A 27,395-nucleotide genomic window follows, 5' to 3' on the forward strand; every position below is an offset into this window, starting at 1 on the left:
CTAGTGCCATTTGGGAAGCCCGAGTTGTCCACAGTCAGCATTAAAGAGCTTCTTGGTGGTTCTGCCATTCCTGGACCATGGCACTCCATGGCTTCCATGATATTCATGTCCTCTTCTACCTTGCCAAAGACCACAGGTTTGCCATCCAACCATTCAGTCTTGACAGTGCAGATGAAAACCTGGGAACACTTTGTGTCGGATCCAGTATTTGCCATGGACAAGATGCTAGGACCCATGTGCTTCGGTATGAGACTCTCATCATCATATTTCTCCCCACAGCTGGATTTGCCATAGTGCCATTATAATGTGTGAAGTCACCACCCTGGCACATAAAGCCCACAATCATTCACAATCATTTCACAATCTGTGAAAGCAGGAATCTTTTTAATGAAGTTCTTTCTCCCCAGTGCTCAGAGTATGAAAGTTTTCTGCTATCTTAGCAACTTTGTCTACAAACACCTTGAAAAATACATGGTCCGAGGGCTTACCATGCACAGAGCTATCAAAGAAAACAGCAGAGTTGACTGGCTGGGAGGTGGTAGTGTCTGCAAAGTCAAACTTTCTTCATTCTTTAGTGCAAACTGCTTGTCCTCTTGGAAAGGAACCTGTTTTGCATTTTTTACCTTTATCTTCACAAAGACTTCAACTCAAATGAGTCTTTACCATATTTCCTTAAGATGACTGAGTCTTGTGGCCCTCTTTGAATTTAACCTTTCCTGTCTGCCCTATCTTGCCTGACTTCCATTGTGATCTTCTTCAAATATTTTATCTTCTTCAAATATTGTTTTCATTTTGAGACTCCCCTGAGCATTACCCTACAGAGTGTCTAGGCCCTATCCAACCCTGGGTTTGAGCAGGCTTGTGGACAAGGATGATAGTGTGCGAAAATACTTAGCATCATCCCTGGCATATCGCAGGCACTGTTTACTTCTTTTTCTTTTTATCAAGTTAGTTTCTTTACTGTCCCAAAGACCACCAGTGATAGTCCAAGGCCTACCTTGAAGATATTGCAGATTTGGTTTCAGAACACCACAATAAAGTACATCACATGAGTTTTTTGGCTTTTCAGTGCCTATGAGTTATATTTACACTATCCTGTAGTCTATGAAGTGTGCAAAGCGTTGTATCTTAAAAATACATACCTTAATTTAAAAATATTTTATTACTAAAAAATTCTACCCATTGGGCTTCCCTGGTGGCTCAGTGGTAAATAATCCTCATTCCAATGCAGGAAACACAGGTTTGATCTCTGATCTGGGATGATCCCACATGCAGCAGAGCAACTAAGCCCGTGTGCCACAATTGTTGAGCCTGTGCTCTAGAGCCTGGGAACCAATACTAGCAAGCCCATGCACCACAACTACTGAAGTCCAGGCATTGTGGAGCCCATACTCCTCCACGAGAGAAGCCAACATAATGAGGAGCCCACGCACCACAATGAAGAGTAGCCCTCTGCTTGCCACAACTAGTGAAACGCCTGCACAGCAACAAAGGCCCAGTACAGCCAAAAATAAATTTTAAAATATATTTTAAAATGCTACCCATCATTTATGCCTTCAGTGAGTTGTATTAACATCAAAGATCACAAATAAAATGTGACCACCATAACAAATATAATGAAAGTTTGAAGTATTGCAAGGATACCAAAATGGGACACAGAGACATGAAATGAGCAAATACTGTGGCAAAAATGGCACCAGTGCACTTGTTTGATGCCACAAGCCTTCAATTTATAAAAAACACAATATATGTAAATTGCAGTAAAGCTCAATAAAATGAAATATATCTGTATTCTCCCTCCAAGAAGTGTATTCACTTCAACCTTCTGCCTCTCCAAATCTAGCAAATGTGAACAAATTCAAATTCTATGTTCAAACTTTAAAACTACCTTGAAGGTCACAGAAGTAGGAGCAAATGGAAAACCACAACTTGTTCTTGGCTAAGAAATTCAACATCATAAAAATAGTGTTATTTAACATGTCAAAAATACTAATAAGGTTCTAGGAGGAACAAAGGAAATGGGAGGAGGGGAGCTAGCAAGACTGATTCTAAAGCTCATATGGAAAAAATAAACAAGAGTGGCCAGAAAACTGGCAAAAAAGAGTGATAAAGGGAGATGAGCATCTGTTAGATATTAGACTATAAAGCCTCAGTAAGGGCACTAATCCATCCTCAGGACCCAAACACTTCCCAAACATACCACCTCCAAATACAAATACATTGTGGATTAGGTTTCAACATAAGAATTTTGGGAGGACAAAAACTTCAGTCTGTAGCACCAAATGTCCATGGATAGGGAACTACAGAAGAAAAAAAAAGCAGTGATAGTATAATATAAACAATATATCATTAAGTTAAAAATTAAGGTGTAGAAAGTGTATATACTATGCTACCTTTTAATAAAAAGAGAAGCTATATAGATAAATATACATATCCACGAGGACAGCAATGCAAGTAGGACTTTTCAGTGTATACCTTTTGATACCGTTTTGTTTTTTAAACCATATCAGTTAAGTGTATTACCTTTTTTTAAAGAAGATAATGCCTTCCTAACTATAAACAGGATTTTAAAACTTAAGAGTTGGGAAGAGGTCTTCTCTGGTAGTTCAGCAATTAAGAATCTGACATCCAATGCAGGAGACGCAGGTTTGATCCTGCTCTAGGACCTGGGAGCCTCCACTACTGAGCCCACATGCTACAACTACTGAAGCCTGCACACCTAGAGCCCATGCTCTGCGATAAGAGAAGCCACCACAATGGTTGGGGAACAAAGACGCCACGTGCCACAGGGCAACTAAAGCCCTGCATCACAACTACTGAGCCCACACTCCGAAGCCCATGCTCTGCAACAGGAAAATCCATTGCAATGAGAAGCCCATGCACGGCAACAAAGAATAGCCACCGTTTGCTGCAACTAGAGGAAGTCCAGGCACAGCAGAGAAGATCCAGTGCAACCAAACATTAATTAATTAATTAAACTATTTTAAAACTACTAGGTATAAAATATCGAGGATATATTAAATAGCACAAGGGATTATATTCAATATCTTGTAATAATTTTAAATGGAGTATAATCTGTAAAAATACTAAACCACAGGTTTCCCTGGTGGCTCAGTGGTAGAGAATCCTCCCGCCAGTGCAGGGAACATGGGTTCAATCCCTGGTCTGGGAAGATATCACATGCTGCAGAGTAACTAAGCCCATGTGCCACCACTATTGAGCCTGTGCTCTATGGCTCGGGAGCTGAAACTCCTGAGCCCGTGTGCCACAGCCACTGACACCTACACACCTAGAACCCATACTCAGCAACGAGAGAAACCACCGCAATGAGAAGCCTGTGCATCACAACTGGAGGGTAGCCCCTACTCACTGCAACTAGAGAAAAGTCCATGCAGCAATGAAGACAGTGCACAGCCTAAATAAATAAAAAAATTTTTAAATGACTGAATCACTATGCTGATATCTCTGAAACTAATATAATAATGTAAATCAACTATACTTCAACAGGAACAAAAATGTTTAAGACCATGCTTTCTATGCAGGGGTCATGGGTTCAATGCCTGGTTGGGGAATTAAGATCACCACATGCCACATGCACAGCCAAATTTAGAAAAACAATTTCTTAAAAGAAAGACAGATACTATGTAATCTTTTTACATGTGGAGTCTTAAAAACTCACAGATACAGAGAACAGATTAGTGGTTGTCAGAGGCAAGAGGTGAAGGATGGGCAAAATGGATGAAGGAAGTCAAACAAACTTCCAGTTAGTTATAACATAAATAGGTAAGGGGAATGTAATGTACCGAAAGGCAAATATAGTTAATATTGTATTGCATATTGAAAGTTGTTAAGAGAGTAAATCTTAAAAACTCTTATTGCAAGGAAAAAATATTTTTAAACTATGTATGGTGATAGGTGTTAACTAGATTTATTTTAGTGATCATTTTGCAGTAAATACAAATAAAAAATCATTATGTTATCCATCTGAAACTAATATAATATTTAATGTCAATTATACCACAATTAAAAAAGATAAAACTTGGCAATTTTGTTTTTGTCCCTCAAAGATTTCCTCCATATAAAAATCTGATAAAAAGCCTGATTCTTGGTCCTGGCAGGTTATGCTCCCCTAGACTCAAGGATTTCTCCAGTGGTTTCTCTAGAAACCTTCTGAGTATATTACATGATGAAGTGGGAAAAGCTTATGCTTGATGTTCCCACATATTGTTGTTGTTCAGTTGCTGAGTCATATCCGACTCTTTGTGATCACATGGACTACATCACGAGGGCCTTCTCTTGTGGCTCAGGTGGTAAAGAATCTGCCTGCAATGCGGAAGACCTAGGTTCGATCCCTGGATTGGGAAGAGCCCCTGGAGAAGGGAAAGGCTACCGACTCCAGTATTCTGGCCTAGAGAATTCCATGGACTATATAGTTCATGGGGTCGCAAAGAGTCAAACACAACTGAGCAACTTTCACTTCACTACAGCATGTCAGTCTTCACCTTCTTCCACTATCGCCTGGAATTTGCTCAAGTTCGTGTCCATTGAGTCAGTGATGCTATCTAACCATCAGTCCCTTATACTACTGTCTTTCAAATTCTAGTTCTGTCAACAAGCAGCTCCATGATGTTGAATATTTCAAATCACTAAAGCATTCTGGTGGCTCAGACCTTAAAGAATCTGCCCACGATGCAGGAGACCCAGGTCCAATCCCTGGGTCAGGAAGATCCCCTGGAGAAGGGAATGGCTACCCACTCCAGTATCCTTGTCTGGAGAATTCCATGGACAGAGGAGCCTCGGTTTACCATCCATTGGGTCGCAAAGAGTCAGACATGACTGAGTGACTAACACTTTCTAACAAAGCACTCTGAGCCTTGTTCTCCTTATTTGTAAATTTAGAAATAATAATGTTCATCTCATAATGTTACAGTGATTTAGAGATAAGGCATGTGAAAATCCCTGGCATATGGTAACTGACCCAAACCCATCCCTCTTCTTATCCACAAGTGATTTACAAATTAATGAAGAAACAAGTGAACAGCTTCCCCAAGCAGTAATATTTGCCTTATTTATAGAAACCTGTACTACCAGTTTCTAAACACAGGGGCAAACCAGGTCTTTTAGAAGTTTGCCTTGGCTTGTCTCTAGCACTTCAATTTTAGAACATTGTGCTCTTGAGGTGTGTCACACTATGTCCTGATTTTAAAGGCTAGATCTGGCTTTGTCAAGGATATTTGGTTTGTAAGGATCTCTCTTACAAGGTTCCATGAGGTCCTCAGGTATGACAAGGCAGAGTCTCTGCCCCTTACGTGATAACCATCTACAGAGAATATAAGATATTTAAATAAATAACAGTTACACAAGGCAGAAAGTAATGTATGTCTTAAGGACACAAGAGATGTACAGAGAAAATGCTATGGAGATTTAATAAGGAAAAATTACTTCCAACTGGAGACGAAAAAAAATGGGTTTCCTCAGTCTTTCATTAGACATTTGTCATAGATGTGTCTCTGCAAGGTATTAGGCTAAACACAGAATACAAAATTTAAATTATATCACACTTCTTCTGGGGGAACTAAGAACTAAGGGGGAAAGCCATAGAAAAAAACAATTGCAGTACTATGGGGTAGGGACTGTTTTATAAGAGGTATGTTCAATGTGCTTTGGAAGTAGAGATCAAGAGTGATTAACTCAGTGTACAGAGACTGAGGAAAAAATGATGTTTGAGCTGGTTCTTGATGGATAAGGAGGAGTTTACCAGAGAGAGAAGATTGGAAATGATATTTATTAAGACGTTGTCTTTTTATTTTGAAAAGTGGAAAGAATCTAAACATTCAGAAGTGGGGTAAATCCAGAATTGATCAACAAAGATCAGAAAATCAGAAGAAAGTATAAAGTGAAATAGCTTTTACTATGATATGTGAGTAGAAATTAATGAATTTGATCCAGTTACATCATGAGGAACGCTGGGCTGGAAGAAGCACAAACTGGAATCAAGATTGCCAGGAGAAATATCAATAACCTCAGATATGCAGATGACACCACCCTTATGGCAGACAGTGAAGAGGAACTAAAAAGCCTCTTGATGAAAGTGAAAGAGGAGAGTGAAAAAGTTGACTTAAAGCTCAACATTCAGAAAACTAAGATCACGGCATCCAGTCCCATCACTTCATGGCAAATAGATGGGGAAACAGTGGAAACAGTGTCAGACTTTATTTTTTTGGGCTCCAAAATCACTGCAGATGGTGATTGCAGCCATGAAATTAAAGACGCTTACTCCTTGGAAAGAAAGTTATGACCAACCTAGACAGCATATTAAAAAGCAGAGATGTTACTTTGCCAACAAAGGTCCATCTAGTCAAGGCTATGGTTTTTCCAGTGGTCATGTATGGATGTGAGAGTTGCACTGTGAAGAAAGCTGAGTGCCAAAGAACTGATGCTTTTGAACTGTGGTGTTGGAGAAGACTCTTGAGAGTCCCTTGGACTGCAAGGAGACCCAACCAGTCCATCCTAAAGGAGATCAGTCCTGGGTGTTCATTGGAAGGACTGATGCTGAAGCTGAAACTCCAATACTTTGGCCACCTCATGCGAAGAGTTAACTCATTGGAAAAGACCCTGATGCTGGGAAAGATTGAGGGTGGGAGGAGAAGGGGATGACAGAGGATGAGATGGCTGGATGGCATCACCGCCTTGATGGACATGAGTTTGGGTAAACTCCAGGAGATGGTGATGGACAGGGAGGCCTGGCGTGCTGCGATTCATGGGGTCGCAAAGAGTCGGACATGACTGAGTGACTGAACTGAACTGAACTGATGATGGGATTAAAGACAGTGAGGAACACTATTAAAGATATTCAAATTGTCACAGATAAGGTTAAAACTTTGAATTAAGGATATTAAGTTTATAGTTTTATACAGGAAAAGTTGGTTAAGGGTACACTAACAGCAAGGAGGGCAAGTAGGTGACTATTAAAATAGCTAGGTAAGAAGTAACAGAATCAGACTTCCCTGGTAGGCCAGCATGGGTTCACCTAAGCCAATGCAGGGGATGTGGGTTCAACCAAGCGCATGTGCCACAACTACTGAGCCCATATGCTGCAACTACTCAAGCCCGTACACCTAGATCTGTACTCCACAAAAGAAGCCATTGCAATGAAAACCCCACACACTGCAACGAAGAGTAGCCCCCATTAGTCTCAACTAGAGAAAGCCTGTGCACAGCAACAAAGACCCAGTGCAGCCAATAAATAAATAAAATATTAAAAAGTAACAATATCATGTAGAAAGTGGCAGGAGGAACAGAAGGGAGAGGCCAAATGACAGAAGTATTGCAGACATGGGGTGTAGTGATTGGCAACTTGAGTGCTTGAGAGGATGCTGTACCATTAACAGAAATAAGAAATGTTAAGGCTTGGGGGAAGTCAAAAGTGGACACACTAGTTTTGTGAATCTACAGAAGATCAGTTTCCGTAGAGCAATAGAAGCAACAGGTAAGATGGGACAAGTGGTTAAGGAGTAATTGGAAGTGAGAAAGTAGAGGCAGCAAACATGGCTACTTTATGTGAACTTTGGCAGGGAGGGAAAAGGGTGTATGAGGAGAGATATTGAGGGTTTTCATTGTATGATGCACTGGAGAGATTGAGCTTACTTGTAGATGGAAAGGGAAAATGAAAAGCAGACCAAAACTTGAAGACAAAAGAGAATGGGGTAAATGATAGAGTAAGGTCGTGGTTTCAGAGGTATTAGTGAAGAAAAAGATATGAACTATTTGTGTGACAATAATTTCTAAGCATAAGAGATAAAAAATTTCAGTTTCTACTTCAGATGATCTCAGGTGATTTGCAGATAATTTTTTCCTGTATGGAAAATCTCACCCTGCTTTTTTTTACCCCAGTCCCTTGGCAATGAAAGCAATTTCAGATTGGCCTGCGACATAGCCTACTTAGAAAGAGACACTGTTAAAGTAAAGTGGGAGTTCTGTCATTGTTTTCCCTAGTATTCCTGCTGCAGAGAACCGCTTGTTCAACCACCTCAGATTTGATATCACAATACTCTATGAATGGCTCTTTGAAAAAAGCTGTTCAATTTGGATAGATGTTGATTTTCACAACTTTACCAATTCAGACATTTTAAAAGCCTGGAGTAAAAGAATAAAGCTTCTAGAAGAAAACATAAAAGAATATTTCCATGACCTTAGAATAGGCAAAGACTTCTTAAACAGGACAAAAACACACTAACCATAAAGAAAGGGAAGATAAACTGGATACTATTTAACAATTGTTAAATTTTGTTTATCAAAAGACATCAATAAGACAAGAAAAAGACCAAAACACAGGGTGAAAGATGTCCTCAGTATGTAATTAGACACATACTCAGAATACATAAATAATGTCTATAAATCAGTAAGAATAGCTAAAATGAAAACAGGAAATTTTCAAGTGTTAGGTAAGGATTTGGAACAACTAGAACACTGATACATAGCTGGTTAGAGTATAAATTGGTACAACCACCTTGAAAAACAGTTTACTTGTATCTCATAAGCAAATCCAGGACTAAGCATCTACACAGCAGAAACAACTGTGTTTTACGCATATGTCCTACAGTAGAATGAATGAATAAATGTAGTATACTTATATAGTGTAATACTACTCAACAATGGGAATGAAAGAACCACAACTACACACAACAATATATATGAATTATACTACATACATCATAATGGGCTAGGAAGTCAGAGTTCATACTGTATGATTCCATTTGTATAGAGTTCAGAAACAGGCAAAGATAATCTAATTGGTTAGAAAAGAGGATAGTGGTTGTCCTGGTGTGTGTGATGGGGGAGCAATGTAGCAACTAGAAGGGGGAGCAAGAGAAATTTCTAAAGTGTGGATAACATTTTCTTTCTTGATCTGACAATAGTTATACAGGTGATTTCAACTTGTGAAATTCATTGAGATGTACAATTATGATTCATGCACTTTTCTGTGTATATGCTATACTTCAGAATTTATTTTTTAAGACAGAGGTTTCAAGTCTGTCAACCTTGTCCTCATGATAGGCTCAAATCAAGACATGATCAGGATTGTAATTTATTATTTTCTTTCCTATTTAATCTATTTATTAAAATTATGCACATTTCTCATTAGTTTCTGCCTTCCAAATCTCTAACTGGCAAGTTCTCCACATCTTGAAACCCTTTAATGATTTCCACACAAGAGACTATTACAGCAAGTTCTGTGCTTTTGTGGCCTGTGCTTTTGTGTTATAGAGAACAAAGTATTTCCCTTAAAATCCACAAATCTAATGAAATTGCTCAAAATAAACAAATGGGACCTAATTAAAATTAAAAGCTTCTGCACAACAAAAGAAACTATAAGCAAGGTGAAAAGACAGCCTTCAGAATGGGAGAAAATAATAGCAAATAAAATAACGGACAAACAATTAATCTCAAAAATATACAAGCAACTCCTGCAGCTCAATTCCAGGAAAATAAAAGACCCAATCAAAAAGTGGGCCAAAGAACTAAACAGACATTTCTCCAAAGAAGACATACAGATGGCTAACAAACACATGAAAAGATGCTCAACATCACTCATAATCAGAGAAATGCAAATCAAAACCACAATGAGGTACCACTTCACGCCAGTCAGAATGGCTGCTATCCAAAAGTCTACAAATAATAAATGCTGGAGACATTGTGGAGAAAAGGGAACCCTCTTACACTGTTGGTGGGAATGCAAACTAGTACAGCCACTATGGAGAACAGTGTGGAGATTCCTCAAAAAATTGGACATAGAACTGCCATATGACCCAGCAATCCCACTTCTGGGCATACACACTGAGGAAACCAAAATCGAAAGAGACATGTGTACCCCAGTGTTCATCACAGCACTGTTTATAATAGCCAGGACATGGAAGCAACCTAGATGTCCATCAGCAGATGAATGGATAAGGAAGCTGTGGTACATAGACACAATGAATGTTACCCAGCCATTAAAAAGAGTACATTTGAATCAGTTCTAATGAAGTGGATGAAACTGGAGCCTATTATGCAGAGTGAAGTAAGCCAGAAAGAAAAATACCAATATAGTATACTAACACATATATATGGAATTTAGAAAGAAGGTAATGATAACTCTGTATGTGAGGCAGCAAAAGAGACACAGATGTATTGAACAGTCTTGGGCTCTGTTGGAGAGGGCGAGGGCAGGACGATATGGGAGAATGGCACTGAAACATGTAAAATATCATATGTGAAACGAATCTCCAGTCCAGGTTTGATGCATGATACAGGGTGCTTGGGGCTGGTACAATGGGATGACCCAGAGGGATGGGATGGGGAGGGAGGTGGGCGGGGCGTTCAGGATGGGGAATACATGTACACTCATGGCAGATTCAAGTCAATGTATGGCAAAACCAATATAATATTGTAAAGTAAAATAAATAATTAATTTTAAAAAATAATGAAATTGCTCAAATAACCAAATGGGTAATAACAAACACTTAGTTTGATATTCACAACCATAAAATCCTTCCAGCACTACTACAGCTATGGTATCCTTGGTTTGGTCAGTTCTACTGATGCCTTTGTTGCCACATTCTAGTCTTCTAGTCTCCTTGAGAACATTTTGGGTGATAACACCAAGTTCAAAGAGCAATAATGATAGTGGAGGGGTGTTAAAGTCAGGAGTTCCTTGTTTATTAGTTATTCAACATTCTGAAGAGACCACTAACTATGCAAAAATACCTTCAATATGGACATCTAGGTATAGAGGAAAACAAAAAATGTTACCATGTTTGTAAAAAATAAAAACAAGCGTAATGTCATGGATTCCTGGGACTCTAAAAATACTACATTCCTGGTTCAGAGGGCATGCACATTTTGATTGGTATTGCATTTCACCAAAAATGTGATTTGGAAGAAATGACACTTTTAATAATATTCCATTTTCTAACCCAGGAACATGACGTATCTTTTCATTTATTTTCTTGTTTTTGGATGTAAAGTTTTAAAGATTTCTCATTTAGTCCCTACCCATTTCTTACTATGTTAATTTCTAAATAAACATGAACAATGACTTTGAAACTCCTGGGGACTCAGTGCTCCCAAGTGAGCAGAAAGGGAACCCATTTTCCTCTTTAAATTGTTTATCTCCTAGTATAATTCAGGAAGGAAAGACTTTCTACTCATAGTCTCAGATAAATCAGATAAATCTGTCTTTTTGTCTTGGCTGAGCCAAAGGGAAGAAGAGGAACACATGGTTGTGTTTCACCCTTTTTTGTTGTGGTGGTGAAAATCTGAATGTGTTATCTCTAATCAGCTAATTTTCCATTATTATTGCTCTTCTACAGAATTGCCATTAGGCCCAGGCAAAATAAATTATTAAAGAACATAGAAGTGTCTCTGACACTCAGGATGGTATAAAACCCTTAACAATCACTTGCACGATTAATTTCACTTGGTTTTCAAGGAAATATGTCACATTTGTTGCTCTGTCTCTGAAATAAAAGGCAACTATGTTTAAATGCCACAAAGCAGAGATTCTCAAATTTAACTCAAGACCCCTTTACATTCTTAAAAATTGAGGGCCCTAAAGAGCTTTTGTTTATGTGGATTAAATCTATTGACATTCACCATAATCAAAATTAAAACTGATAAAATTATCACTTAGAAATAATAATAACCCATTATGTGTTAATATAGATAACATATTTTTATGAAAAAATAACTATATTTTCCCAAACCAAAAAAATTTCATGAGAAGAGTGACACTGTTTTATGTTTTTGCAGATCTCTTCAATGCCTGGCTTAATAGAAGACAGATGGATTTTCATCTGCTTCTGCACTCAATTTGTTAGAAAATCACACATCATACAGCCTCTAGAAAATTCCATTGTACGTCTGTAAGGGAATGAAAGTGCAGATGATGTCTTAGCATTCTTAGGAAAGTAGTTTTGACTTTGTGAACCTCCCAAATGGAATTGGGAACTTCCTACAATCCCCAGACCACAATTTGAGATCCACTACCACAGAGGGTTGGCAACTTCACATGGTTCAACCTTACATAATCTTGTTCCTCAAAATATTCAGCACCCATAAGTCAGATAATTACTTACATTTCTTTAAATATGGTATGCACTGCTTCTTAATAATTTTTATACTTTTCATACTTTCAGTAATGTGTGGGTAGTATGACACATATATTCAACTTTCACCCAAATAAATTTCTGATTTCAGAAAATACGCTAGTAGAAAAGTGCTAAAGGATAAATGATACATATGAATACATGAATTTCCTGATAAATTCAGGAAAAAGAATGACTAATATAAAAACATTTTTTCATTTTATCACCACTCAAAGAAACCCAAATAAAGCAACAAACTGACAAACTCTTGGGGTTTTTTTTTTTTTTTTCCTTGGGGTTTTTTAATTGTAAAAGTATGAATTCATATCTTTCATCATCACATTTAATGTTATAAAGTTTTTAAGAAAGTGCATGATAATGGGGTATGAACTAGTTCATATGAGCTCAGGGGTTCCTGATACCAAACTGTCTTTTATTGAGCTCATCTTGGGATTTGCCCTGCCCTTTGTCCCAGAAATGCCACTTCTGAAAATTATTCTAAGGAGATTTTCATGGATATATACTAATATTTATGTTACAAATCCATGAGGCTGTATATTTTTATATTCAATGCTTTTTATAATATTGTTTTGTTGTTGTTGTTTAGTCACTTAGTCATGTCCGACTCTTCGCAATCCTGTAGACTGTAGCCTGTCAGGCTCCTCTGTCCATGGGATTTCCCAGGCAAGAATACTGGAATAGATTGCCATTTCCTTCTCCAGGAGATCTTCCTGACCCACGGATTGAATTTTGCATCTCCTGCATTGGCAGGCAAATTCTTTACCACTGAGCCACCAAGGAAGGAATAATCTAAGTGTTCAGCGGTAGAGTTAAATAAATTAGGAAGTTATTGAGTAATATTCTGCAGTCATTAAAAGTGAATTTTAGAATTCAATAGTGGCAAAAAAAGTCTTCATGAAATATTAAGTGAAAAGGAGTATGACAAATCAGTGTGTATAGTATGACATAGTATTGTAAAATATATATGTACATTTGTAGAGAAAGGAGGTTAGAAGACAAGTGTGACATGTCCAAATTGCATGTTGAATTCTCCAGAGGGAACTTAGCAGGAGAGTTAGAGCAAAGGTCAGGTTCCTACTCCATTCACCTAGTGCTGCATCCTGGGCACAGGGCTGCCTACAGCCATGGCAAGGAGATACCTTTTTTCTGAATTGTTCAAAAACATCAGATGGACTATTGATAGCCTTGGGATTTCATCAATGTATAAGTATTACTTTTGTGGAAAAAAATACAACTATTTTTTAAATATATGTTTTTACAAGCAGACAAGTGATGGTAGTTGAAGCTGGAGAATGTTCATTACACTGTTCTTTTTCTCCCCATGTTTGACATTTCCTTCAGTAAAAATATCTTTTCTGACACTCTTATGGACATAATACTTTATATAACTTGTTATTTGTTAAAATATTAATCCATAGCTCTTGTCATAACTGGAGCTTTTGGTCTCAAAATCTCTGACTTAATCCAATGCCTGAAGAGTCTCTAAAAGATTAACTTTAAAGCTTCTCAGCAAATACAAGCCACTGTTAATTTAACTTGCAATGTTTCAGCAAGATTAATAGTGACCTTTTAGACTCCCAAAAGCACTATACGTACCTCAAGTATCCACTTAAAATCTAAGCCTGTGGGGGTTTTCGATTTGAAAAAGATGAGTAGGTCTTGGTTGATAGTTCTGACCTGTGTCAGAAAAGTATTCAAAACTATACATGGGAACTCTGTCCTTTTTTCCCCTTTCTTTGAGTAAATAAAATAACCCTTAAGTTGATGAGCTGTTTACTTGACAATCATCAAAGCCTAAGTTGTCACTTGCTGAAATGTTTGCTTGAAATCTGGTCTTTCTAAGCTAATTATCCCTTGTGCTTCAATCAAAAGTCACAGGAAAGTTTTTCTCTTCTTACCAAATGTACTTATTTTGTGATCACGGTTCCATCCCTAACTGAAGTTGTTAACTTTAACTCAAATGAAAATTTTCTTTTTCACCTTGACCCTGCAAATTCAAGAGAGATCAAATCAAATTTTATCTGTAAGCCTTGGACACATATATTCAATTTCTTTAACTATCTATCTCTCTTTGGAGGTCTCTTAGTTACTTCAAATATACTTGTTGGTGGGGAGGGGGAAGGCAGGGCTGACTAAATTAAAATTTTTTATTTTTATTTTTTTGAAGTATAGTTGTTTTATAATACTATAATACCATATTAGTTTCAAGTGTACAGTAGAATGATTCAGTATTTTTACAGATTATATTAAGTGTTACTACAAGATAGCACATGTTCAAAAGTGATCCTCTTCTCCCCAGTGCAAGCCTGATTCTCTTGTAATGTTTCCCAGCTTTTTTTGGTAGGGGGAGCCTCATTGTGAGGCACAAAGGATTTTAGTTCCCTGATCAGGAATTGAACCTATGCCCTCTGCATTGGGAGTGTGGAGCCTTAACCACTGGACTGCCAGGGAAGTCACTCCTTATCTTAATAAATGGCTCCATCATCCACCCAGTGGAGGTTAGTGTCCTCAGCATCATCATTTTTTTCCCCACCTGATCTCTTCATATTTACTCTCACCTGCTTCAAACTATTCTTTCCCACTGTGGCAAATGAGATCATGTCATCGCCTTGTTTAAAACCCTTGAGAAGTTTTTCATGGCTTTTAGGATGAAAACAAAATCCTAAATCCAACACATGGTCTATAAGGCCCCAAATGATCTGGCCCCTTGTCTGCTCCAGCCACTCTCACATCCTATCAATTCTCCCAAAAAACCTGCACCTCCTTCCTACCTCAGGACTTCAAATATGATGTTTCCTCTATCTAGAAAGCTCTTTCTCCCTATATCCGATTGCACTTCTAATTAATTAGATGGCTAATTAGTCATCTGGAATGAACAGCAGTTAATCACGGCTAATATTTGGGGTGAGTAATTCTGTGCTAAGCACTTCTTAGGTACTAAATAATTTAACTCCCTGAGCCACCATCTGAGGTGGGGCTCTGGGATTATAACTGAGGTGACGGTTATAATCAGGTGAAAGTTAGAGTGTTAGTCACTCAGTCATATCCCATTCTTTGTGACCCCATGGACCGTGCCTGCTGGGTTCCTTTGTCCGTGGAATTCTCCAGGCAAGAACACTGTAGTGGGTAGCCATTCCCTTCTCCAGGGCATCTTCTCAACCAGGGATTGAACCCAATTCTCCTGTACTACAGGCAGATTCTTTACCATCTGAGCCACCAAGGAATCCCTATAATCAGGGAGTGAGGGAAAGAAGGGAGGAAGAAAGAAAGAAAGAAAGGTGGAAGGGAGGAAAGGAGGGGGAAAGAAGAAAGGATTTTTTTTTCATTTATTTTTATTAGTTGGAGGCTAATTACTTTACAATATTGTAGTGGTTTTTGTCATACATTGACATGAATCGCCATGGATTTACAAGTATTCCCCATCCCGATCCCCCCTCCCACCTCCCTCTCCACCCGATTCCTCTGGGACTTAGATCATGCATTTGTAGAGGCTAGCAAGTCCAAAATTCATAGGACAAGCTGGCAGGTAGTGATTCAGGTGAGTTATATAGCAGTTTTGAGTCTGAAGGCTGAAAACTTGGGCAGAATTTCTATGCTGAAGTTTGGAGGCAGAATTCCTTTTTTTAAAAATTGATTTATTTTAATTGGAGGCTAATTATTTTACAATATTGTAGTGGTTTTAATTTCTTTTCCAATCCTCAGACTTTTGCACTTAAGGCCTTCAACTGATGGGGTGAGGATGAGGCCCACCCATATTATGGAGTATAATCTACTTTACTTTAAATCAGCTGATTGTGTAAATGTTAATCACATCTGGACAAATCGTGACATCACTTATATGAAGAATCTAAAATAGGCAAACTCAGATTGGTTGCCAGGGGGTGGGTAGGGAAGGAAGCAAGAAGGTACAAGAGTACCATGTACTCCTTTGATCAAAGGGTACAAAGTATTAGTTATGTAAGATAAATAAGTCCTAGAGATCTATTGTACAGCATAGACTCTATAGTTAACAATATTGTATTTTATACCTAAAAATGGACTGAGAGGGTAGACCTTATAATTGTTCTTACCACACACTTGAAAAAAACTAATAATAATAAAGAAGGCAAGAGGAACCTTTTAGATATAATGGGCATGTTTATATCACTATAGACTGTAGCAATAGTTTCACAGACATACACTTACCTACAAATTCATCAAATTATATACATTAAAAAATGTACTGGTTTTGTTTTGTTGTTTTTTGTTTGTTTGGGGGTTTTGGGTTTTTTGGTTTTTTTGGCCATGTTGTGTGGCATGTGGGATCCTAGTTCCCTGACCAGGGATCCAACCCATGCCCCCTGCAATGGAAGCATGGAGTCTTAACCACTGGACTGCCACGGAAATCCCATATATGTACTGTTTTGTATTTCAATCATACCTCAATAAAGTAGTTCAAAAAATGTTCATCACATCTACAAAAATATCCATAATCTAGTTAACAAATAAAATTAAATGTCACAGTGGGGAAACATAAAAGCATAGTTGACTAGTGAGCTGTTTATGTATTTTTGTATCCAGAGACCTGTAAGGAGAACTGGGCTGAATAACTTAGAGCCAAGTAGTAGTTGAAGTTATGAAATGAATGAATGAAATTCCCTGCAGAGAGTAACAGTGAGATGGGGAGAGGGCTGAGGGTGGACCATAGGAGACATCACCATCTTAGAGGGGTGGACAGAGAAAGTGGTATCTTTGAAGGTGACTGAGAAAGAGCTACCCATGAAGCTGGAGAAGTCCCAAGAGACCATAAAGCCACAGAAATCAAGAGAGGTCAGAGTTATAATGGATGCTAGAGACAAGTCAAGGGAGGAAAGGGCTAAAATGTCTCGACTGGATCTTGCATTTAGGAAATCCCTGATGACCTTTAACAAGAAGAGTTACTCCTGAGAGAGAGGTGAAGAAAGAGAGACCCTGAACTTAAGCATTCTATTAAAAATGTGAAGGAACCTTGTATGGAAAAGGAAGGAGGGTAAGAGAGTGATGGTAAAGGAGGATACGGGATGGAAAAAGTTTGGGGGACAAGTGTGTTTGAGATAGAGGAACATGTTCATGTTCAGAAAGGAAAGGCAATAAAAGAGAGAGACAGAAGTTACAAGGGTAAAAAGAGGGGGATGGTAATTCACAAAGCAGGGTTCCTGTGGAGGCATGAGGGGATGGGATGTAGAACAGACGTGGCCTAGGACTAAAAGTGGGATGAGTGGTGATATATAACAACTCTCAAGGAAGAGACAGCTCTCTGCATGTAGTAGAATAATAACAAATCCTTGAGTTGGAATGAACTTCAAAATATCTTTACCTTCAAGATGTCCCTTGTGTTTCAGTGCTGCCAATGCAGGAGGCAATGGTTCGACCTGGATTCCACATGCCGAGTGGCAACTAATCCTGTGCAGCCCAGCTACTGAGCCCACGCTCCAGAACCCACGAGCCACAGCTACTGAGCCCGTGCTCCACAACTACTGAAGCCTACGCACCTGGAGCCTGTTCTCTGCAACAAGAGCGGCCACCACAATGAGAAGTCCGTACACTAGAGCTAGAGAGTGACCCCTGCTCGCCGCAACTAAAGAAAGCCTGGTTACAGCAACCAAGACCCAGCACAGCCAATAATTAATTAATTAATTAAAAAATATGTCTTTAGCTTCAGTCAGGTAGTGCATTAATGTTTCCACTTATCTTCAGAACCACATTTTAAACATTTAGGTAATAAGATTGCTGACGTGTGCCTTCCAGAAAAAACAATACTGCCTAACACAGATCTGTGACAAAAACAGGCTATGCCTTATATTAACATTTTCCTGATTCCCTGTGAGAGAACCCACCACTGTTTGTAAGCTCCACTCTTTTGCTGTATTTAAATAAGATGCTATGAGACAAGTGCTCCGACCTGGTGCACTGGGAAGACCCAGAGGAATCGGGTGGAGAGGGAGGTGGGAGGGGGGATCGGGATGGGGAATACATGTAAATCTATGGCTGATTCATATCAATGTATGACAAAACCCACTGAAATATTGTGAAGTAATTAGCCTCCAACTAATAAAAAAAATAAAATAAAATAAAAATTAAAAAAAAAATAAGATGCTAGTAAAGGGGATCTGCTCTTACATTAGATATGAAGATGTTTACCTTGTTATTGATATGTATCATTTGTGAAAAGTATTATTTTAATTAGAAATAATAACTCCTTTAAAACATTTTTATAGAACCATAGCTATAAACAAGGTTTCTATTTTGCCAAAAAGCTAAATCCCAGTAAAATGTCCTTAAGTCTGTTCCTGACACATAAATTCAGAGAAGTTATAAATGGAATTCAAGGTGCCCTTTAAAACTAAATGTGTACTATTGTGTGTGTACCTTCTACGTTCTAACAGGCCTTTCTAGCCTTTGAAATGCTATAGGTGGTGTGACTGCCCATCCAACTCAGCATTTTTGTAGGGATTAGAGGTTTGAGCTAGACTCTGACCCTCTCATCCTAAGACAAGGAGTTTTACCCAGCAGTTTGCAGGTTATCAGCTGTGGACTCTAATATGCTTCTAATCATGTGTAAGCAACAATTTTATAGTCTTCAAGTGAGCTTGATTGTTACCTGGCCCCCAAAGACTATAGCTTCTTGGAGTTTGTTTCCTATTTTTAGCCAGTTTCCACTGCCCCAATCTGCCTGCTAAATTATGCTTTGAATCAGACATTAGCCAGGGGTGGATGACTCTTTTAACAGAGGAAAGCTAAGCAGAGACACTTTCTTGATGCTATAAATTTTTCTGCACAAGATGCTGCTTTGGAAATAGCTGTTGTCAGCTGAGAAAACTCTGTTGTATATGTGAGACTTTGAACATCAGGGAATATGGCTAGAGCATGGGAATTACGGTAGGAGTAAAAACAGGCAAGGAAGCACTGAGGGAGAAACACAAGTTTTACCACTCTGTGGCCCACTGTTACTGGAATATTATAAAAATTTTGCACTCATGCTATTATGTGACTTATAAAGCAACAACAGCTGAGATGCATGATGACATGGGTTCCATTTCTTTAATATGTTTCCCTGACATCAATGAAATGATGTAGTGTTGAAGACATGCCTTTCAGTATGCCCAGATGGGATAAGAAAGCAGCTGTCAGTGTCTGGACATTAGCCCACCCTTGGCTCAGGGGCTCTGGCCTGGTCTGACTCTGAAACCTTGGTGCTCTGTCCTTGGACTTAGTGCTCAGTGCTGCATAACCCACTGGCTCCTGTATTAACCCAGGAATACCTCGCATGTTACTGCACATTTAGATGTGAACCTACTAAGTATAATAAACTAAGTAAATAGTTTACAAACAAAAAAATTAGGGAACTTGAGCACATGTATTTTCCCTTGTGCACTCAAGTATTCTCCTTTGTTAGGGAGGAGATCATATTTCATGGCAAACAGATGAGGAAAAAATGGAAACAGTGACAGACTTTATTTTCTTGGGCTCCAAAATAGCCTTGCACAGTGACTGCAGGCATGAAATCGAAAGACGCTTGCTCCTTGGAAGAAAAGCTTTGACAAACCTAGACAGCGTATTAAAAAGCAGTGACATCTCTTTGCCGACAAAGGTCCATCTAGTCAAAGTTTTTCCAGTAGTCCTGTATGGATGTGTGAGATGGACCATAAAGAAGGCTTAGCAGCAAAGAATTGATGTTTTCAAACTGTGGTGCTGGAGAAGACTCTTGAGAGTCCCTTGGATAGCAAGAAGATCAAACCAGTCAACCCTAAAGGAACTCAATCTTGAATATTCATTGGAAGAACTGATGCTGAAGCTGAAGGTCCAACACTTTGGGCACCTGATGTGAAGAGTTGACTCACTAGAAAAGACCCTGCCTGATTCTGGGAAAGACTGAAAATAGGAGAAGGGGGCAATAGATGATGAGATTGTTGGATGGCATCACTGACTCAATGGACATGAGCCTGAGCAAACTCCAGGAGACAGTGAAGAACAGGGAATTATGGTATGCTATAGTCCATGGAGTCACAAAGAGTGGGATATGACTGAGCAACTGAATAGCAACATATATTCAAATTTCTCTGTAATGTCTCTAGGCTACCCAAAGCCTTCTATGAAACCTTGGTTCTCACATTACTCCCATCTTATCTTCACTTTCAAAATCCTATACAAATCTGTTTGTTCTCTGTTTAATTCTAACAGAAGGCTTCTTGATTTGTGAAACTAGTTTAATGCTAAGAAAGAAGGTTTTCTCAGAAATGCTACATTTTCATATGAAGTAATGAATAATGGTAACATTTCAGTTGCCATGATAAGTCAGAGGAGGGATTAAGAACGACCTTGTCTGGGGGACTTCCCTGGTGGTCCAGTGGTTAAGACTCTGCACTCCCAAAGGAGGGGGCATGGGTCTGATTTAGTTGGGGAAGTAAGGTCCTATATGCCACCTGGCACAGCAAAAAAGCAAGACAACAACAACAACAAAAGAAAACTTGTCTTACTATTTTAATTGTGAGAAACAATAGTGGAAAGAAAGCAACGTTATTTCAAAGGCAATACACATTGGTGAGTAGAGAACCACTGGCAGTTCCACAGCCTAATATGACCCACTGAAAGGATGCACACAGTTTGTGTATTGGGGGGTGGGTGGGGGAACTGGAATTCAGTCCTGTTGGAAGAGCAGGCCTAAAGTTCCTTTTACATGGCACTTTGCCAAAATATTGATAAAAATGTTAACTGATCCCATTAAATAATGAGGTGGGGTGTTGCTGATGGAGTTTATTGAAGGGTATTACTGCTGCTGCTGCTAAGTCGCTTCAGTTGTGTCCGACTCTGTGCAACCCCATAGACGGCAGCCCATCAGGCTCCCCCGTCCCCGGGATTCTCCAGGCAAACACTGGAGTGGATTGCCATTTCCTTCTCCAATGCATGAAAGTGAAAAGTGAAAGTGAATTCACTCAGTCGTGTCCAACTCTTAGCAACCCCATGGACTGCAGCCCAGCAGGCACCTCCGTCCATGGGATTTTCCAGGCAAGAGTACTGGAGTGGGCTGCCATTTCCTTCTCTGTGAAAGGTATTAAGCCACTCCTTAATTTTTCCTCCTAGGTGCTAGCTACCTCTACAGTCAGGTAGTATATTCATTGAGGACCAGTTATATGCCAAGCATTAGTTAAACCCTTGTTTAATATAAATATGGGATATTTTTTTCAAGTATCTGTATCCATGTGTTTATCCATTTTTCAAATATCCAGATTCCTTATGTTGATCCATGTTGAAACATAAGTTGGAACAGTGGGAATCATCTTTATAATCTGGTAATGACATTTAGCTGGAGAAGGCAATGGCAGCCCACTCCAGTTCTTGCCTGGAGAATCCCAGGGACAGTGGAGCCTGGTGGGCTGCCGTCTATGGGGTCACACAGAGTTGGACACAACTGAAACGACTTAGCAGCAGCAGCAGCAATGACATTTTGCACATTTATCCTAAACAGGATAAAAAAACATAAATCATTTGATCTTTTCCATACAGTCCAGTCATGAAGCAGTAGGAAAAAAAAAATCTACTTATGCATTTTTATCTTATTCCAAATCATCACACTCCTAGAAACAGATTTTTGAATAGGCTCATACAGTCACCCCATTTTTACCTATGAATATACTATACAAAGCATGCCTTCCCCATACTATACAAAAACAGGCAGAGACACTCACTCACTCTATAACATTCTGAAATATGCTCATCTCTCCATAGAGGTACTGCCTAATCACTGAGATATTTATGCCGTTCACAGCCCAATGAGACCCACTGAGAGGATGAATGTTCTGACTTTTTTTGCATATCTATATATTCATACCTCTGTAATTAAACTCTAACAGAATAACTGACATGGAAGAAAGATCAACCAGAATGGCATGCTGTTTTTACACATCTCTGCCACAAATAAGATCATTAAAAATGACTTGGGCATTGTACTTCTGCAGATTATAGAATGACATACTGATGGATTTAGAAGTCTAAAATATTGCAGAGAATAATGTATAAAGAATATCATCCTCTAGTTAACATTTTAAAAACCTTCCATAAGATTTCTCACAGACAGCTATTTCAAAAATAAATTCAGATTGAAGAGACTGTTTTCTCATTTCTTGAGGTAGACCCTGATGCTGGGAAAGACTGAAGGCAAGAGAAGGGGATGGCAGAGGATGAGATGGTTTGAAAGTATCATCAACTCAGTGGACATGAGTTTGAGCAAACTCCAGGAGATAGTGAAGCACAGGGAAGCCTGGCATGCTGCAGTCCATGGCATCACAAACAGGTGGACACGACTTGGTGACTGAACAACAACAAAGGTGGAGTTCACGACCCCCAGCATCAGCATCACTAGATATGGTGGTAGTGGTTTAGTTGCTAAATTGTGTCCAACTCTTGCAACCCCATGGACAGTGGCCTGCCAGGATCCTCTGTCCATGGGATTCTCCACTAGATATACATAGATTTTAATGTTTCAGCCAAACTGCATGGCATGTGGGATCTTAGTTCCCTGACCGGGGATTGAACCCGTGCCGTCTTCAGTGGAAGTGTCAAGTCTTAACTAGTGGACTGCCAGGGAAGTCCCTGCCTTAGATATTTTAAAATGGAAATTTGTTGTTGTTTCCTTATCTACTCAGTGTAAATGAGAAGTTGTTGCTTATGTAGCCTGCTGGATAACCTGGGTGCTCTCATTCTCTTTCTGCAGCCTAGCAACAAGCTAGCTCAGCAGGGTGTGCTGTGAGGCCTCAGACAGAAACTAGAATTGATAAGGAAAATTCCACAGGCTACTAGTCTCAAAAATCTTGTTTTTTTTTTTTTTTTTTTTAAATCTTGTTTTTTAAGCCAATAAAATTGTAGCTGCATTAGAAAAGCTCAGTTTTCCAAATTGGCTGGGTGGTCCCTGCTCCCTCCCCACTCCTCCAAAAGTATGTGAGGAGGTAGGGAGTAGGGATTCCTCTTCTGGTACTTTTCCCAGGCCCAGGCACAACTCTCCATGGGCTGGCTAGCAGGTGGGGGACCCCAAGCATTTGGCTAACCCTGAGTCTATAAATTTTTGTTTTGGGTCTGCACTGTTATTGTGTTTATTCAAGCCATATATTGCTTGACAATACTGAAGTTTGAAAACCACTGGGCACGAATTATTTAATTATATTTACCTATAATCTGTAAGAAGTAAATACCTTTTCAAAAATCTCACCCTTACTCCCATAGACAACATTACATTATTATTTTTTCACAAACTTTAAACTTTTAATTTCGTATTGTGGTATAGCCAATTAACAATGTTGTGGTAGTTTCAGGTCTTTAGACAGTTGAGTTGTATAAATGTGAATAAATTCCAGAAAGACTTTTTGGAATTTTGGCTTAAAAAGTACCTTCTTTAAATTAAGTGTTTCCTTAAAATGTCACTATAGCTAAAGCTTAATACATTATTTTTTTTGTAAATATGTAGATAAGACTTAAGCATGTGGGTTGATTCTATGATCTCAACTAAGTACACTGATAGCTCAACCATTTCTGTGGTTATTGGATGGGATTCTCTTTCTGCCAGTTAGTATTAACATGACAAAAATGGCAGAGACAATTCTTAAGAAGTTTTATTAACTCTTTGATGACCTCAGTCAAGTAGGTGAAAATTTTTTGATAGGGTCAACAAACTGAAAACTCTATCTTGTTAGGATAAAACCATGTGTGTCACCGTTTGCAATATTGTATTCTGAGTATTCTATCTGCAAGGAAAATCTAATGGAAGCAGAAAGATACAGAAGACAACATTTCAATGGAGAAACACTGAAGAACATAATAACCAGGTTAAAATGTTTCTGTTTAGATAGAAAAACAAAGCCTGAAAGGAGAGACAACTTGTCTATAAAATCGTGAAGGGGTTAAAAAAAGGATGTATAGTTGCTCAATAAATCACGAAATCATAGAATCAGGATGTATCTCTAAAATTTTATTAAGTTTAGGCCAATTAAAGCAGAACTTCACATAAAGCATAACCTCACATAAAAAAACAGAATTTGAGTCACCCTAAATGGTGACATAGTAAATTTTTTACAACTTCAGAGATGAAACAATCTGGTAGAGTCTTAGTGAAGTGCAACAGTGGTAAAAATATGACCTTTGAAGCTGATATCTAGGAGAATAGTTAAGACTTGCCACCACTTTTCTGGTGACGCATCCCCTACAGACAAAATGTCTGATGAGCCATGCAACACCTCCAAGATGATGATCATTATGATTTTAGAAAATAAATACTATGAATAGAAAAGAATAAGAGATTAATAAAAAAAAATCACAGGACATGCATGCTTTGACTAAAAGACAATTGGGATGAACATCTGTGCATAATGTACATTTTATCATACATATGAAATCTACATTTTCTCATAAAATATTAACTTGTGGTTCACTTCTTATGTTATTTTGGGATAAGCATGTTTTATTGACCTACAAGGCCCATGTAAACCATGCTCTATTCTCTCCCCACCCCTCTGAGATCATCTCCTGTCAGGATCCAACTCACTCACTCTATTCCAGCCACACTGTCCTCCTTGCTGTCCCTCCTGCACGCTCACCTTTTCCTGCCTCACTGCCTTCACTGGTACTGCTCCCATTGCCTGGATGCTTTACCCCACAAGTATCCACTGCATGCTCCCTCTTTTCACTAAATGCTCTATGGAAATGTCACTTTGTCAGACAGCTCTTCCCTGACTATCTCATCAAAAATACCACTGTCTTTGCTGGCCCTTTACCCAATTCATTTTTCATTTTAGCACTTAACACCTAACACAGTATACATTTGACCTTTGAACAACATAGGGACCAAGAGCACCAAGCCTCTGCAGAATTGAAGAACTAAGTATAACTTATGGTCGAGCACTGAATCCCATTCCTCTGGATTTAGTTCACTTCCACAACCGCAGATTTGATCAACCTCAGATTGTGTACTACTGTAGTATTTATTACTGAAAAAAAATTCACATATAAGTGGACCTGGGCAGTTCAACCTTATGTTGTTCAAGGGTCAATTGTATGTGTATTTGCTTATCATATGTCTCACCTACCTGAATGTAAGTCAGCTCTGTGTTGAAGAGGGACTTTATAACCTAAGTCTAAAACAATCCCTGGGGCTTCTCTGGAGGTTCAGTGGTAAGGAAATCTACCTGTCAGTACAGGAGACACAGGTTCAACCTCTGATCTGGGAAGATCCCACAGGCCGCAGAGCAACTGGGCCTGTGCACAACTATTGCTTGTGCTCTAGAGCCTGGGCACCAAAACTAGTGAGCCCACATGCTGCAGCTACTGAAAACTGCATGCCCTAGAGCTTGTGCTCGGCAACAAGAGAAGCCACTGCAATGAGAAGCCTGCACATTGAAATGAGAGAAAAACTCCCACAGCAACGAAAACCCAGCACAGCCAAAAACAGAGAAACAAAAAAAGAAACACTATAAATAAAATAAAATAACCCATGGCATAGTACCTATAGTCAGTAGATAACTCTTGAATAGATGGAGGATTAGTCAGGTTCAGTACGTTTCGGACTGCTGCTTTTGCTAGATGGCCTGGGAATCAAAGCTATGGTTAAATACAGGCTATGTCTTCTAAACAGCTAGTGACAATTGTTTAGATCCTGGGCACCATAGATACTGCTGTCTGGTTTGTTACAGTACACATTTGAACAGGAGTTAGGGATTATAATTCCATTTAGTAAGCATAGTTTCATCTAGGTAACCCTGCTCCTTAGGAACTCTTGTTCCACTAACAGAAGTAAATAAATAAATAAATAAAAAGTCCAGAGCCTGTCCCCAGATTTCTTGGAGTTTCCCAGGAATGTTCTTGTTTCTTCCTGCTTTCACCAACTCAGTTCAGTTTTGGAATCATCTTGTCATCTTGTACATTGTTTCTCTCCCACTCCTGTTGACCCACATGTGGGAACTCAAGCAAATGACTTGCATTTTAGCAAACTTGACTGATGTTTTAGGGAAGTTGAGGAATTCTACCTACTGGGAGGGTGGGGTCAGGATTGGGAAGACTAAATCAGAGCAGCAAAAATAACTTTAGGTGGATGTTAAAGAGTCCTATTTTAAAAATCTTTCTGTCATCCCACCATAGGAGACTCTTTTCATTGGTTGTTTCATTCTTATGGGCATCTCCCTTTCTTCATCACCTTATATTATGAGGTCCTGTCTCCCAGATTGTCTTCAGCGAAATCCAAATTCTTCCTCTATCTTTGTTTGGTTCCTACTCCTGAACTCAACTCTGGATTATTAGCATACTCAAATTCATCAGAATGCTCAACAGATGCTCCCCCCTCCCACCCTGACCCCAAAAAACCAAACAACCAACAACCAATTTACTTTCTTAAGGTCCACTGTCAAAGGTATATGCAATTTTCTCCCTCAGTTATGAAAAATTTGCTAAGGCTTCCTAGTTAGTAGTCTCCAGTAATAAAGTATAGCTTATATTTTATCAATTTTAATCTTTTGGGAAAACAGTATATATCTTTGATATAAAAGAAGTACTGTATTTTTGCAGATATTTCACTGCAAAGGAAAGCAAATTAACATTAATGGAAAGACTGTGTGTTTGTGTATGCTCAGTCTTCCAGTGTCCAACTTTTTGTGATCTCATGGTCTATAGGCCACCAGGCTCCTCTGTCCATGGAATTTTCCAGGAAAGAATACTGGAGAGGGTTGCCATTTCCTCCTGCAGGGGATTTTCCTGACCAAGGCACCAAACTCAGATCTACTGCATCAACAAGCAGATTATTTACCACTGAGCCACCTGGGAAGCCCAATGGAAAGACTACTATGTGTGAAACACTATTGGACTAGTTGCTTTCATTTATTCATTACGAATTTATTGAACAACTATTTGGCACACCCTTGGTGGCTCAGAGGGTTAAAGCTTCTGCCTGCAATGCGGGAGACCTGGGTTCGATCTCTGGGTTGGGAAGATCCCCTGGAGAAGAAAATAGCAACCCACTCCAGTATTCTTGCCTGGAAAATCCCATGGACGGAGAAGCCTGGTGGGCTACAGCCCATGGTGTCGCAGAGTCGGACACGACTGAGCGACTTCACTTCACTTTACTTAACGCACTTAGTAGATAGACCTCACCTTCCAGCTTTTCCATCCATGAGACACTTGGATTGTCCCTGAGGACTTAAGTGACCATGGCCTATCACTCCATCCAAGCTACTTTATTTTACATATAACCGGAGC

General features: G+C 39.0%; 1 pseudogene; it reads right to left on the bottom strand.

Annotated features, from left to right (window-relative positions):
• On the bottom strand, positions 1-24,787 carry LOC122705634 (annotated as a pseudogene).
• Positions 24,788-27,395: the final 2,608 nt, after the last annotated feature.

The sequence above is a fragment of the Cervus elaphus genome, chromosome 12 (assembly GCF_910594005.1).
Source record: "Cervus elaphus chromosome 12, mCerEla1.1, whole genome shotgun sequence".
Taxonomy (NCBI): Eukaryota; Metazoa; Chordata; class Mammalia; order Artiodactyla; family Cervidae; genus Cervus; species Cervus elaphus.